This window comes from Geotrypetes seraphini, chromosome 9 (assembly GCF_902459505.1).
Source record: "Geotrypetes seraphini chromosome 9, aGeoSer1.1, whole genome shotgun sequence".
Lineage (NCBI taxonomy): Eukaryota > Metazoa > Chordata > Amphibia > Gymnophiona > Dermophiidae > Geotrypetes > Geotrypetes seraphini.
The window spans coordinates 154367009-154383287 of record NC_047092.1 but is presented as its reverse complement, the minus strand read 5'-3'; positions in this window follow the sequence as shown (position 1 = coordinate 154383287).

The window sequence follows — 16279 nt, the reverse complement described above, 5'->3', positions numbered from 1 at the left end:
AGTTGCCATGTCCTCAAAAGGAGGACACGTTCAAGGAAATAAGGATGTCTGGTAGCCCTACCCTAGGGGAGGTTGTGGTGCCTCTTTGGAGTATTCAGGGACTTGCTGAAGGTAACGGGGTACAGAAAATCCTTTGCTCTTGAAGGCCTCTTCCTCTTCTTCCTCCTTTTCCTTCTCCTCCTAATCTTTAAATATTGACTCCCATAATTTCCCACATCCTTGACTTATCTAAAACGGATCTGTATATGTACTTTTCAGCTTACACAATCATACATACAGCATCACGTTAAAAATCACAAACGGTGTGTTACTTTTTAAAATATATGAACTATTACTGAGGGAAAGGAGAGCTAAAAGGGTAGAGAGTAGGTTTCAAGAAACTTCAGTTCCAAAACCCCCCTTACCTGTCATGGTAATTTAAAAAATAAAATGGTGCTGTTCCTTTAAATTTTCTTTCTTCTCCCTCTTCCTCTCCCCCTTTCAGTTTCTGCTACGCTTCTCATTAAGATAGTGAGAAAATGTAAATGTAGCTCTTTTTTTTCTTTCTCTGTCATTATACCAGGCTGAAGGCAAAATATAGCACTGGTAATAAGTAAAATGAGTAACATTAACGTGACTATTTCACTCTTCTCATTAGAAAAACTGCATACACTATTTTCATTCATTCTCCAGGACAATTCTACCGTAGTGTTTAGTTCTGCATGTAGATGCTGCTTCAATCATTAATAACCTTAGGGCATAAAAACTAGTCTATATATTTTAATTATCATTTCTTGCATGTTGTTGGACTTTTAATTTCATATGTGACATAATCAGATGTGTCTTCTTGGCTGGTTGCTTAAATTACTATTAGCAAAAGGTGTAACTGCTGCTACTTACATGAGTTAGTGACAATTTTCCAACCTACACATGTGCCTAACCTTACAAAATCGGACGTTGAAAAAAAGTCAGATAAGGAGCCATACTAGACAACTCATGGGTCAAAGGCAGCAATCAGCATTATATTTAAACACTGATAGCCACTGGCTAAATTAGACCTTAATACTGAGTCCTAACAGAGACCTCACTGAATATCTGTGTCTTTGGTGGTGCCTGGAAACTATCTGGGAATGTCCAAAGTTCAGTGCCATACCTGCATAGATAGGACTGTTTTTCATGAAGATCCACATGCCTGGTTTCACTTTGATGCTGTGTGCAAGTTTCCACGGCGTCTTTGGTGGTTTATATGCCCTCTTCAATCCAGCTTTACCAGCCTTTAAGCCTTGTCATTTGAAGAGTCTTTCATTGAGTGCCATCTACTGGGCTGACCCCTGAGGAAGGCTTCTCTACAGAAGCCGAAATACGGACCGTGTTGAAGCCATAAAATTCACAAGACTTGGACTTTTTATAAGGCTTGGTCTTACATATATGATATGATTTTATGTTATTTTTGCTTATAATAAAATTGTAGTTGTTCCTTAAGGTTGATGTGTTCAGACCCTTCCCCACTCCTTTGGTTTACCTAGTTTGGTCATTTTTTTTTTTCCTTCCTTTTGGATTATTTTTGTTAGATATACAAACACTGGAAATGAGTATCAACAGTAGGGATGGACTGTCATTTGGTTTGACATGGGAAATGTCAACAGCATATCCTACTGAATGAAAATGAGCAGAAAATATGTTCATACCCAAAGATAGGCAGGAAGGCCCTAATTCTATAAAAGGCAACTACCAGTAGGTACCCAAAACGGGGCTTCTAGTGAGTTAGGCACATAACATTTTTTTCTTTTTTTTAAATTGGTGAAGATAGAGAAGCTGATTAACAGGTGGACCTATTGGCTGGCACTCCTCCTGTATCTTCATCTGCTGCATCTAAAGGAAAGAAAATTAACAGGTAAGAACATAATTTTTGCTTCCTTAGCAACAGCAGCAGATGAATTGTAATTGGTTAATTGGCATTGATAATTGAAAGCCCCATTAAAAATGATTAAACATTTTTATTAAAAAATTAATTAGCTAGTAGGTGCCTAACTTGGTAGGGACTTACCACCTCATGGTAAGCATCTACACCAAGGCACCTATATGGAAAGTAGGCATTGCTAGGGGTAGAATTTGGGTGTGGATTGAGTTAGGCACAGGTAGGCATCTATGTTAGGTGCCGGTAAATTAGGCCAAGAAAACCCTGGCTTAATATACCAGTGCCTTACATTATGATGCCTACCAAAACCTAAATTGATTTAGACACTGCTAGGCATAATTCTACAAACTGTGCATAACTTTGATTGACATGAAACTCCCCTAGATAATCATTATCACAATGAACACATATAAACTTATTCCAAATGATTTTAACAAAGAAAAACAATATGGTCAGAGACCTGGCGACCACAATCGGGGAATACTCCCCATATGTAGCCTCACCATCCAATCATAGCATATTTCTCCTTGAAGTTAACCTTCTTTAATTTTGGTATAATACCGTTATTCTTCACATTAGTTCGAAAAGAATTAGAATGCTTATCTATTTGAAGGTTCCCACGTTTCGACCCTGCGTCAGGGAACCTCACAACAAAAGAATAGTAGGTATCAAAAAGAACGGTATCAGGTCTCATAATCTGGTATGGTCTTCAAAGAGCATCCGACTTTCAAAAATGCAAAGGTTATGAGGTTCCCTGACACAGAGGCGAAATGTGATAAGGGTTCTCCGTTCTCAACTTGGCCACTGGGAATTACATCACATTTCAGCAATAACTCTGGTGCTCAGACTCAAACTTAGCAATCTTTTCCAGTACCCAGATTTCAGAGCCATTTATAGAATCCAGTCCATACTTTATAATGCAATTAAAATTCTAGCACATAGCAAGTGTAGAAATGTATATTTAGTTTCATAAAATATAGATTCTGTGTAAAAAGGTCAGAAGTTGGGGAACAACCAAGAGCCTTCTGCCCACCACATGTCTAAGTGCAAATCCAGTTAATTCTGCAATTGAATGCAATCACAATGAAGTTCTATTTGTAAATGGCTTCTATGGCTCAGTATGTTAAAACACTCAAAGAATGGCTTATAGTGCTCAGGATCTAGCAAGACCTCAGATCAATGTATTAAATGACCTTTATATTATATTCACAGCTCCACTAGTGATGTCATGCAGTCTATCCACTGGGTCACCAAAATAATACTGGAGAAAGAATAATTGCATCTAATCCTTTACTCCTACTGTGCATTAAAAAGGACACCATGAAAATTGATTTGCTGATAGAGTATATAAACACTTCTGCAGAAAGCTGCAATATATATGCAAAAAATACCATCTTGCAATAGATTTAATTTACATTGTTAGCTATGCAAGATAGAAAATATTAGAGCTGAGCTAGGGAAACTTTTCATTAGAATTTTTGTTTTGTTTTATTTAAGCTTTACTTCAGTTTATTGTTTGATTATGTTTTTAACGTGTAATATCCTGTCTCCACCCCCTTTTACAAAGCCACGCTAGCGGTTGCTGCTGTGGTAATTGCTCCGACGTCCATAGGGAATTAAAGGATGCCAAAGTGTTTACCGTGCGGCTTTGTAAAAGAAACCCATTGTTTTAGCATGTGCTAATATGTACGAGTATTGGTGAAATGAAATAATGCACTGCAGTCAAACCTTGGATAGCGAGTAACGTAGCGTGCGAGTGTTTTGCAAGATAAGCAAAACATTTTATTAAATTTTAACTCGATAAACGAGCATTGTCTTGCAGTACGAGCACGTCTATGCGTGTTACGTCAAGTACGCACAATATACATGCGTCACGTCGCATCGCTAAGCACAGCTGAGCATAATACGAGCACCCGCAGTTCAAGCGCACAACATACGCACATTTCATGCTGAGCGTGGCTGAACGTAATAAACTGAAACTTCTGTTGTATCAAATAATATCCAATACTTCACTGTCAGAATGAAACATCTCCATTGGTTCGGCATTGGAAATTGTGCGGACATAATTTGCAGGATCTGAAATAGCGTGTGCTAGATACTATTATAGTACGGTGGGAGGGTGGCAAAATAGAGCGCAATTTAAATTTGAGAGAGCTTCGCTGGATGTTCAGGTTAAATTCCATGGTTTCTGAGGGTCTTAACAAAACATCAGATTGGATGGCTCAGGTTGACCTTTAATGTAATCTTTTGCTATTTAAAGTAATTTAATGTAAAGTATCAACTTTTCAACATGAAATATTAATAATAATTAAAGTTGCTGACTGGAAGGGTAATGTTTTCAATTGGGACAGGATATGACATCATAAGATTCTCTATTTCAGTTCAGGGCAGAACACCGCAGCCATCTTTGTGATAACCAGCGGCATTTATTTTAAAATAAGTATCAAGCATAACTTGTACAGAAAGCAAAATCCAAGCCAAGAACTTATTATCAATATAGTAAACATATAATCAAAAGTAAATCAAACAAATCTGCTTAAATTCAGCTCAAGTCCTCAATGAGATCTAAAATGTAACCTAAAGCGAGATTTTTAATTAACAATATATAAAGAAGAAAAGGACAACTAGTTATACTGAGCGAGGATGCCCCATAAATATTCTATCTCGGGCTTAGGATGTTTTTACTTTATAATAATATGCCTCTAAACAAACCAAATAGGTGTGAGCCCAAAGCATTTTCACTAGGAGAAAATAGTGTTTCTTTTTTTTTTTTTTTATCCATAAGCAGCTCCCTAAGAATCAAGCCATATCTTTTGGGGACAGAGGCTAGAGATTGTATGCTGAAAGCCATAGGCATTATAGTCAATAAAGAAGCCAGTGATTACTAATTAGCATTTATAGTTAATAAATAGAAATAAAACAAAATAAATGAAATGGCATTAAGCTGATATTTACTCACTTCCAGCCCACTCTGGAAGGAACAGCGGTGCAAATGTTCTCAGACAGTGCCACGGCGGTAGTGTCTATAATTCATCCAAGGGGCTCGAGAAGCATTCCTTTGGGACAGGAGGCTCACTTGCTGTTTCGCTGGGCAGAGTTATGTCTTCTGTCTCTCTCAGCAGCGCACATGGCAGGAGTCAACAGACTTCCTCAGTCAACGAATCCTGGACCTGGGAGAATGGTCCCTTTCACAGAAAGTGTTTCCGTCTGATCATATAGTGCTGGGGTTGGCCCCAGATGAGCTTGATGGTGTCAATAGAGAACTCGATGGTCAGGTGATTCTTCACAGACCCAAGATACAGAGTGGAAATGACATAGGGAATGTCATCATTGAAAAACTACACAAATATGGCTGGGAGGTGTTACCTCATGCTCCCTACAGTCCAGACATGAGTCTACCAGACTTTGACCTTTTTACAAAGTTGAAACAGCCTATGCGTGAACATCGTTTTGCATCTCTGGAAGAGCTTTCTTCCGCCGTTACCCAAGCCATTTGGCAACTGAACTAAAACATAAGAACATAACATAAGCATTGCCTCTGCTGGGTCAGACCAGAGGTCCATCATGCCCAGCAGTCCGCTTGCGCGGCGGCCCATCAGGTCCAAGATCTGTATAGTAATCCTCTATCTATACCCTTCAATCCCCTTTTCCTTCAGGAAATCATCCAATCCCTTCTTGAAACCTAATATTGTATTCTGTCCTATCACACCCTCTGGCAGCGCATTCCAGGTATCCACCACCCTGTGGGTGAAGAACTTCCTAGCATTGGTTCTGAATCTGTCCCCTCTCAATTTTTCCGAATGCCCTCTCGTTTTGTAGTTTTTGAAAGTTTGAAGAATCTGTCCCTCTCCACTCTCTCTATGCCCTTCATGATCTTGTAAGTCTCTATCATGTCCCCTCTAAGCCTTCGCTTCTCCAGGGAAAAGAGCCCCAGTTTCTCTAATCTTTCAGCATATGAAAGGTTTTCCATACCTTTTATCAATCTTGTCGCTCTTTTCTGTACCCTCTCGAGTATCGCCATATCCTTTTTAAGGTATGGCGACCAATATTGGATGCAGTACTCCAGATGCAGGCGCACCATTGCCTGATACAACGGCAGGATAACTTCCTTCGTTCTGGTTGTAATACCTTTCTTGCTAATACCTAGCATTCTGTTTGCCTTCTTAGAGGCCGCTGCGCACTGTGCCAATGGCTTCATTGTTTTGTCCACCAGTACCCCTAAGTCCTTCTCTAGGCTACTTTCAACCTGCACCCCAGGGTGCTTAGGGAGCTGAGTGATGTCTTGGCGGAGCCACTGTCCGCGCTCTTCAACCTCTCCCTTAGTACAGGCAGCGTCCCGTTGGACTGGAGGACGGCTAACGTCATTCCACTCCACAAGAAAGGCTCAAAGATGGAGACAGCAAACTACAGACCAGTGAGTCTAACATCGATAGTGAGCAAACTAATGGAAACTCTAATCAAACACCAATTAGATAAGATCCTGGATGAGGAGAATCTACGGGATCCCCGACAACATGGATTTACTAAGGGGAGATCCTGCCAATCCAACCTGATCAGCTTCTTTGACTGGGTAACGGGGAAGCTGGATATTGGGGAGTCCCTGGACATCGTGTACCTGGACTTTAGCAAAGCATTCGATAGCGTACCACACCGCAGGTTACTGAGCAAGATGAGTTCTATAGGATTAGGTAACACATTGACAAAATGGGTTGGGAGCTGGCTTGGAGGTAGGCTCCAAAGGGTGGTGGTGAACGGCACCCCCTCCAAAATGATGGAGGTGATTAGTGGAGTACCACAGGGCTCAGTCTTGGGCCCAATCCTATTCAACATCTTTATAAGAGACTTGGCAGAAGGGCTTCGAGGTAAAATAACATTATTCGCCGATGACGCCAAACTGAGTAATGTAGTGGGCAAATGCACAACAGACGAAGATTCAGTGCCCGACAACATGATACACGACCTACTCCTACTGGAGCGATGGTCTAGGACATGGCAACTCAACTTCAATGCCAAAAAATGCAAAGTTATGCACCTGGGCAGCCAGAATCCATGCAAGTCTTATACCCTTAATGGCGAGATCCTAGCAAAAACGGTAGCAGAACGAGACTTGGGGGTAATCGTCAGTGAGGACATGAAGTCTGCCAATCAAGTGGAGCAGGCTTCGTCCAAGGCAAGACAAATCATGGGCTGCATACGAAGGGGTTTCGTCAGTCGTAAGGCGGAAGTCATTATGCCATTGTATAGATCCATGGTGAGGCCCCACCTGGAATACTGTGTGCAATTCTGGAGGCCGCATTATCGCAAGGATGTGCTGAGACTGGAGTCGGTGCAAAGAATGGCCACCCAGATGGTCTCGGGACTCAAGGATCTACCATACGAAAAACGGCTTGACAAATTACAGCTATACTCGCTCGAGGAGCGCAGAGAGAGGGGGGACATGATCGAGACGTTCAAGTATCTTACGGGCTGCATCGAGGCGGAGGAAGATATCTTCTTTTTCAAGGGTCCCACGACAACAAGAGGGCATCCGTTGAAAATCAGGGGCGGGAAACTACGAGGTGACACCAGGAAATTCTTTTTCACTGAAAGGGTGGTTGATCGCTGGAATAGTCTTCCACTACAGGTGATTGAGGCCAGCAGCGTGCCTGATTTTAAGGCCAAATGGGATCGGCACATGGGATCTATTCACAGGGCAAAGGTAGGGGAGGGACATTAAGGTGGGCAGACTCATGGCTACACCAAATCTAATATGATGGTCACAACCTCTTACCATAGTCTTGCAGCCATACATAAACAAATCAAAGAAAACAAAATGAAAGAAAAAGACTGCAATTAACACAGGAAAATGGCCAATTCCTAGAAGTGTTTGTCCATAGTGTGTCTATCATTTTGGACAATTAAAAAAAAAATGCCCAAATCAAAAACACTCAAAAAACAGCCATTGGTACATAGGAGGGGCCAGCACTATCAGCAGAATGGCAACACAGATATCCCAGCAGAGCAGTTGAGCCCCCTAGGGGGCATCGCAGTGAACTTCACATACAAGATTGTATGCACTAGTGCTAACCAATTCAGAGAAAATATTTTGATTCGATTCGATTCACCCTGTTGAATCGATTTTTCGATTCAATTTACTGTTAATGACACAGCTTTTTAAGTTTAAACATTTTATTTAATCAAGACAATATCATGTCAAAAATAGGAACATCCAAACTATAACATAGCTGTAAAATTAGTTAGAAACATAGATTCACAGCTTCCCCAAAGCAAATCATCCCTAAAGTTTCCCCAGCCCCCCTGCCTGATTCTCAGTTTTTCCAGGCCCCCTGCCAATTCTCAGCTTCCATCCCCAGCCCCCAAGACTCACCAGTCCCCCTGACGATTTCAGCTTCCATCCCCAGCCCCCAAGACTCACCAGCCTCCCTGCCGATTTCAGCTTCCATCCCCAGCCCCCAAGACTCACCAGCCCCCCCTGCTGATTTCAGCTTCCATCCCCAGCCCCCAAGACTCACCAGCCCCTCTGCCAATGTATTTACTTACTGCCTGGACTGGTTATTAAATCACGGGGAAGAGAGGAGAAATGCGGGGAAAGAGCCAGCCAAATCTAGTATTTGTTGCTGACGAGTGCCGAGGTCTGCTGCATGAGGTCCGCTCGCTTGCCGCTTGACTCTTCCACCACTCCTTTCGTTTCTTCCGATGTAACTTCCGGTTTCACAAAACCAGAAGTTTAATTAGATGGGAAGAGTCTGGCGGCTGACGGCATGAAATAGCCCGAAGTTCCCCAAACTCACCTTGTGGCTGAATCGGTGAGTCCGGTTTTTATAAAAAATTAACTGATTCGAATCGATTCACTTGATTTGAATCGGTGAACCGATTCGAATTGTGAATCAGGCAGCACTAGTTTGCATACATCTTACATTGTATGGTGAGCCCTCCAAAATGTCCTACCAGTGGGAGCAATGAGTTAAATGGTAAATATATTTTCTATTTGTGCCTTCACATCCCTAGTTTATATAGCACTCTACTGGAGGATGTTAATGATTAGCAGATTCCTGAAAAATAATTGGATACTATTTGCTTAAAAAACAATCACAAACATATTTTAAAATTACATTTCAGTTGCTCTTTCCAGTGTTGCTCTACCTGCTTATTGACGTGGGGTCCTTTTACCATGGCGTGCTAGCGGTTTTAATGCACGCTAAATGCTAACGCATCCATAGCGTTTAGCACAAACTAATATTTAGTGCACGCCAAAACGGCTAGTGTGCCTTTTTAGTAAAAAGTTAGTAAAAGGACCCCGAAGTCTTAAGCTTTAAATACATACTTTTTATTTTCTATCTCAGTTTTAGCTGTAAGTACTGTATTAGAGGTAATTTTTTTTCTAATCCCCAGAGTTCTTAAGTAATGTTAGGGTTAAATCATTACACTTTGTTTTTCTTATGGCAGTGTCATTCTATCCAAAGCTTAATTGTGGTTTGTTTGAGTAAGCTTCTGTATAATGACAAGTTTTCCCAAATGACCTTTGTAGGTCAATAAAGGTCTGCTGTTAACACTTTCAGCAACAACCGGATGGCTGACCTTGTCTAATCAACAGCCAAGAGAAATACAATTAAAAACAATAACGTACTTCATCTCTTTAGAAGGCCATGCATTTGCTGTCCTAATAAAAAGACAAGCGAAGAAAAACAGCTCCAGGAACAGAAACTTTCTATTCACCTATAGCATAAATGTTTACATTTGGTTTCCTTACATTACTATGATAAAGAAATTTTACAAGCTGCCAAGTATTATAAAAATAAGCATGTGCCCAGGCATAGGAGTGATGAGGAGAGGACGAAGATGATTTGGAATAGATTCAACTCAACCCTACTAGGGATGAACACAAGAAAGGCAATCTTTCAACATCCTACCTAACTTGCTGAGTCAATATACATGTATAAGTTACACTAATTTTCTAAGAGAAAAATATGTACCTTCCCTTTCAAAATTGTTCTACTAAAAATAATCTGTAGATGGCATGACAGGGAAGCCCCTGTCACGGGTTCAAAACCTGCTTTAAACCCTGCCACTAAAGAAAATGTGCCTATTCCAAAGCCAAGGAAGCTGCCCATTAATCCTGTTCCCAGGGCTAAGATCAGACAGGCAGGGCAGAACAGAGAAGGGATGGCAGAGAAGAACAGAATCCCTTTTATAAATAATCTGTTAATTCTCTAGCTAAACCTCTGGTTAGGCAATCTGACACAGCAAGGGTTAAGAAAAGGGGTGGCGCTGACAGGCAGAACGTGGCTAGAACACCAGTGAAAGGTACATAGCTGAATAAATCATGGAAGCTGAGAACATATACAGGCAATCAGGAACCTGGAGGGAAGGACGTTCCTCACAGAACAGAAGGCTAGGAGCTCCATCTTACTGCCTTCTGCTAAGAAACCCCCTGTTCCACAGCACTTCCATACTGACAAAACTCTGCTTCTTAAGCAAAGGCTAATTGGAAGGGAAAAACTCCATGAGCAGGGCTGGCCCAATGCTGCTCCAGAGGATAGCTTGTACCCAGCTTCAGAGAGTGAGGAGTCCCTTATGGAAGTAGAGGGAGATATATCTGAGGTGAACGAAATGGATTGCAGCCCAGAAGCCTTAGACTATATGTCTGAATGCAGCATGTCAGTAAGGTACTGTGTGGGGGAAGGGAATGAAAGTTTGTTCTATAACAATGGTCTAAAGTACTTAAAAGAAACATTTCTTTCCTTATGAGGGACTGTATAATGCAGGAATGTTTGATGTGTGAATGTGAGAATTGGTTAATAGTAGAAATTAAACCAGAATCCCTGTATGCAAGCAAAGCATAGTGAGTGGGGGATGGGTAATGCTAACTAACCTTAAAACCCGGAGTGGATTCAGTGACCTGACATTTTACATCCCTGATGGTGGGAACTATGGGAGGGGAATCTTAGACCATTAAAACAAGGGTGGATGGTTCCCAGCCCACTGCCCAGAAATAAGAAGGGGTGGAGGTATTTATAATTCAGGTAGTCAGGTGGGGAGAACTTCCTAAAGACACAGTGGGCTCAATACAGTAATTGTGCCAAACTTAAGAGGCGTGGAGCTAAAGCCCAGGGCCGGCTGGTCCTCGGGACTCTTGTATATAAGTTCTTGAAACCAGAATGCTGCCCAGAACTGTGCAAAGCATGGCAGCTGAATTATGAGAAAGAAACCCTGGTTTAAAGGAAAATGTTTTGAGGGGTTTTTTTTTTCTTTCCTGATTGAAGCAAGGACTTGCTATAAAAGGAGAACTTTGCTTGTAATAAACCTTTTCCAAGCATCATCAGCAAACTGAACTGGATAATAAAAACTTTGAACTGGAAATTTTTGGTGGAAAGTTTTCTTTTTAATCTTCTGTGCTTATTCCAGAGTGGTCCTCCAAAGAGAGCTAATACTTGCGCCTGGGGCAGGAGCCGGGTTGCCAGTGCTAGGCTTACCCCTGGCCCCGTCACAATGATCATATCTGTTATTTGTCTGATTTTTAATTTAAAAAAAAAACACAATCTCATGCACTGCTTTCATTATATGCTAATAGATCTCATGCATATTTATTGGGGAAATCCTGAAAACCCGACTGGATTGCAGCCCTCGAGGAGGGACTTTGACACCCCTGGTTTACTGTAACCATGAAGCTATTCCTTTGCCTCTTTAAACTGGTATGGGCATTCAAATTTAGCTTAGTCAACATTTGAGTCCCTTCATTTTGGATGGTTCATTGTATCAGAGTCCCTAGCAGGGGCTTCTGTCTTTAATACTAGACTAGAGCAAGACAAAACTAATGTCACTCAAGGAAACTCAATGTCACTGTACCTCCAAAAAGTGCTGCCAACACAAAAAGGCAAACAGAGGTTATTGAAAGCAAAGGGTTTGACAACTCACAGGAATCCTAAACCCTTAGTAAGCAGAGCAAAAAGAAGCAAATGTACAACTGCAAAATTAAAACAAAACAAAAAAACACTAGAAAAAAAACAAGCCCTGAGGCTTGACAGAAGTGTTTAAGCCTGTCCTAGACTGATCCTTGCTGGGCCAATCAGGAAACAAGAATTAAGAGTACCTGAAATAAAAGACACAGCTAAGAATAGACTGGCTATGTCTAGGCTCCCAAGAAGCAAAATAGCTCTTCCTGGAAGGCAGTTGCCTCCTAGCCCAAGGGTCACAGATTCAAGGCTGACTGGTTTGTGCCAGCAGCTATTAAAACAAGGGGGGGGGGGGAGTGGGTGAGAACATCAGAAATTGAATGATTTTGGAAAGCAAGCTGACATTTGCATTTTTCCCTGTTGTTTTGGATTAGAAATAACAAGGAAAATGTCATTTATATGTCGATGCCATTTACATTTCACATGTCATTTCAAATGAATGCACGTCCTTAATTTGTATGGTAAATAGAAGGGGAAGACAATGTACTACAGAACCTCACTAAGGATACAGATGTAATCACCATCCTCTAGAGCAGTGGTTCCCAACCTTGTCCTGGGGGACCACCAGCCAGTCAGGTTTTCAAGATATCCCTAATGAATATGCATCCAATATTAATTAACCCACTGGGACTTATAAAACTTTTTAATAGCTCTACATATTACATAAACAAAATACCCAAATAAGAGCTGTTTCACACTGCTTCTTATGCTTATAAATAATTCATCATTTATTATAATAATATAGCACCATCAAAACCTTTAAAACATATTATAACATTATTTCATACTAAACATACACACAATTATTCTCCCAAACAGTGAAGCCCCCCAATCTATCCAACACATAGAAAAAGTTAAAATTCATGAAAAGTTCATCCTTTCAATAAAACACTGTATTCAGTGCCTAATCTTATCTGTATCAGTTCTCAATTATCTTCTGCACGCCATTGTCTACTGGATTTGCCTCCACTTTCGTTCAATCAAACTTGATCTTTGAGAACATTTTAGCTCGACACAGTTCTGTGTTTCACCCTAAGGCGTCATCAGGAGCTTAAGACTGAAACCGACTCCACTTCATCACAGTTTCTGACATTTCATCAAATATTGTTTGCTGGCCTCAACCTGGACTGAGAACTCCAAATCAGGATCTTACTCCAGCAGAAACGCTGGAGAAATTCAACTGCATGAGAGAGATTTGCATACCTGTCACTTCCATCATCAATTTTAATTGCCAGCCTCTCTCCACCTCCGCTCCTGGACTGCACTTCTGGTGCCTGGATTCCAAATATGTGATTAGTGCCTATATTCCCAAAAGAACATAAGAACATAAGAAGTTGCCTCCGCTGAGACAGACCAGAGGTCCATCATGCCCAGCGGTCCGCTCCCGCGGCGGCCCATCAGGCTTATTGCCTGAACAGTGGTCCCTGACTAATTTTATAACTTACCTCTAATCCTATCCCTATAACCTACCTCTACTCCTATCTGTACCCCTCAATCCCTTTGTCCTCCAGGTACCTATCCAAACCTTCTTTGAAGCCCTGTAGCGTGCTCCTGCTTATCACATCCTCCGGTAGCGCGTTCCATGTATCCACTACCCTGTGGGTGAAAAAGAACTTTCTGGCGTTTGTTCTAAACCTTTCCCCTTTCAATTTTTCTGAGTTCCCCCTTGTACTTGTGGTTCCCCATAATTTGAAAAATCTGTCCCTGTCTACTTTTTCTATGCCCTTCATGATCTTGAAGGTTTCTATCATGTCTCCTCTAAGTCTCCGCTTTTCCAGGGAGAAAAGCCCCAGCTTTTTCAGTCTGTCAGTATATGAGAGGTCCTCCATACCCTTTATTAGCCTAGTTGCTCTTCTCTGGACTCTCTCAAGTACCGCCATGTCCTTCTTGAGGTACGGCGACCAGTACTGGACACAGTACTCCAGGTTCGGGCGCACCATTGCACGATACAGTGGCAGGATGACTTCCTTCGTCCTGGCCGTGATACCCTTCTTAATGATACCCAACATTTTGTTTGCCTTCCTTGAGGCTGTGGCGCACTGCGCTGACGCCATTAATGTTGTGTCTACCATCACTCCCAGGTCTCTTTCAAGGTTGCTCACCCCTAGCAACTTCCCAATACTTGGAAAGCGGAAAACAAACAGCCAAGGAGACTTCTTGGTGTTCAATGCCTTTTCCTGTATCTGAGAGCCTGCACGGCTATAAATGCCATGGGAGTTTGCCGCAAGTTTTTTCTCATTTTTAAACATTTACACATAAGGATAGTGACTTTATGACCATTTAATTTACAGACTCTTGAGGCAGGCCCTCTTGGGCCGAAACATGATTGTGTTGAGTCTTGTGATACAATAAAAGGCACTGAACACCAAGAAATCTCCTTCGCTGTATGTTTTCCGCTTCCCTAGTGCCTATATTCAGCAGCACTGCTTGGTTGAGTGCTTCTGAATATTGGTGGATATCCTACTGTGTGCTATTTAAGTAGACAGAAACCTTTCCTGCCATTTAAATGTTGACCCCCAAGACCCAGACTCTCGAACCAGTGCCAATTTCCTAGGTGTCGGCATTTAAAAATGCCATCCAAATGGTGTTTTTACCCAAGATTTGAGGCACATACTGGCGCTTAGAAAATCATCACTGAAATAACACCTATGCAGGCGCTTCAGGCTGCCAAATGCCAAAGTAGTGTGGCTAACGCTGAAAGTGACATTGGGCAGCTTAAAACACCTACGCAGGCACAATTCACATGAAGACAGTCACCGGAAATTTTGGGCACGGAAAACCCAGGCCTACATTTCCAGCGCCTATCTTTCATGTTGATGCTTTTAAGACGGCCGCCGATTGGAGAATCCGGACCCAAGATACCAAGTTCGGTCTGGTTGAAAATCAGGTTAATATATTTTTAAAGTAACAGATGTTAATTTGTGAACTCACTTTGTCGGACTTTTGTTTTGCAGAATAGGGAAAAATTGTAACAGATATACTAGAAAGAAATGCTAAATCATTATGCCAATCAAATTCTTATACTAGTGTGCCCCGGCAGATTCCAGGTGTGCTGCGAGATGCTGGCGAGGAGGAGAGGCATGTCCTTTAGTTGGTCAGCCGGCGCCTGTGCCTCTCCTCCTCGCTGGCGCCTCTGCGTCTTCTCCACACCTTTCCTTCTGCAGCACCCCCCGCCTCTAGTAATAGAAGACTCAGCGCCACAGTTGGAGGACATCCGTTCATGCACAGATGTCAAAATGATGACATCATGCACGCGCGTAGCATCATCATGTCGACATCCAAGCATCTCCGGGTGCCCTCCAGCAGCAGTCCCTAGTGTGTCGCAGCTTAAAAAGTTTGCGACACACTATAGTAAAGTCTTAAGGCAATTTGCAAGTTAAGAGGTTCATAGGAAGTATGGGGAATAGTTGTAACATCACGTCAATGAGTACAAAATACCTTGTTGCAGATAGGTAGGGCGATGGGAGGAATAGGTTACCTTAGCACAGAGGATAGGGTTAAACACTAATCGGGGGGAAGCAATTGCAGATTCACAAATGGAATAAGGGGAGTGAATAGAAAGTCCAAAGGGGTAAAAAAAATGTTGACAAACGTTTTCGTAACATCACGTCAATGGGTACAAGATGCATTGTTGCAGATAGGTAGGGCGATGGGAGGAATAGGTTACCTTAGCACAGAGGATAGGGTTAAACACTAATCGGGGGGAAGCAATTGCAGATTCACAAATGGAATAAGGGGAGTGAAGAGAAAGTCCAAAGGGGTAAAAAAAATGTTGACAAACGTTTTCGTAACATCACGTCAATGGGTACAAGATGTATTGTTGCAGATAGGTAGGGCGATGGGAGGAATAGGTTACCTTAGCACAGAGGATAGGGTTAAACACTAATCGGGGGGAAGCAATTGCAGATTCACAAATGGAATAAGGGGAGTGAAGAGAAAGTCCAAAGGGGTAAAAAAAATGTTGACGAACGTTTTCGTAACATCACGTCAATGGGTACAAGATGCATTGTTGCAGATAGGTAGGGCGATGGGAGGAATAGGTTACCTTAGCACAGAGGATAGGGTTAAACACTAATCGGGGGGAAGCAATTGCAGATTCACAAATGGAATAAGGGGAGTGAAGAGAAAGTCCAAAGGGGTAAAAAAAATGTTGACGAACGTTTTCGTAACATCACGTCAATGGGTACAAGATGCATTGTTGCAGATAGGTAGGGCGATGGGAGGAATAGGTTACCTTAGCACAGAGGATAGGGTTAAACACTAATCGGGGGGAAGCAATTGCAGATTCACAAATGGAATAAGGAGAGTGAAGAGAAAGTCTAAAGGGGTAAAACAATGTTGACAAATCGTTTGCAGTCTTTTGAAGATAGATCCTCCTCTCACTACTCTGCCATTACTGATTTCTTGTTCATTCTGGTGCATAGTGCAA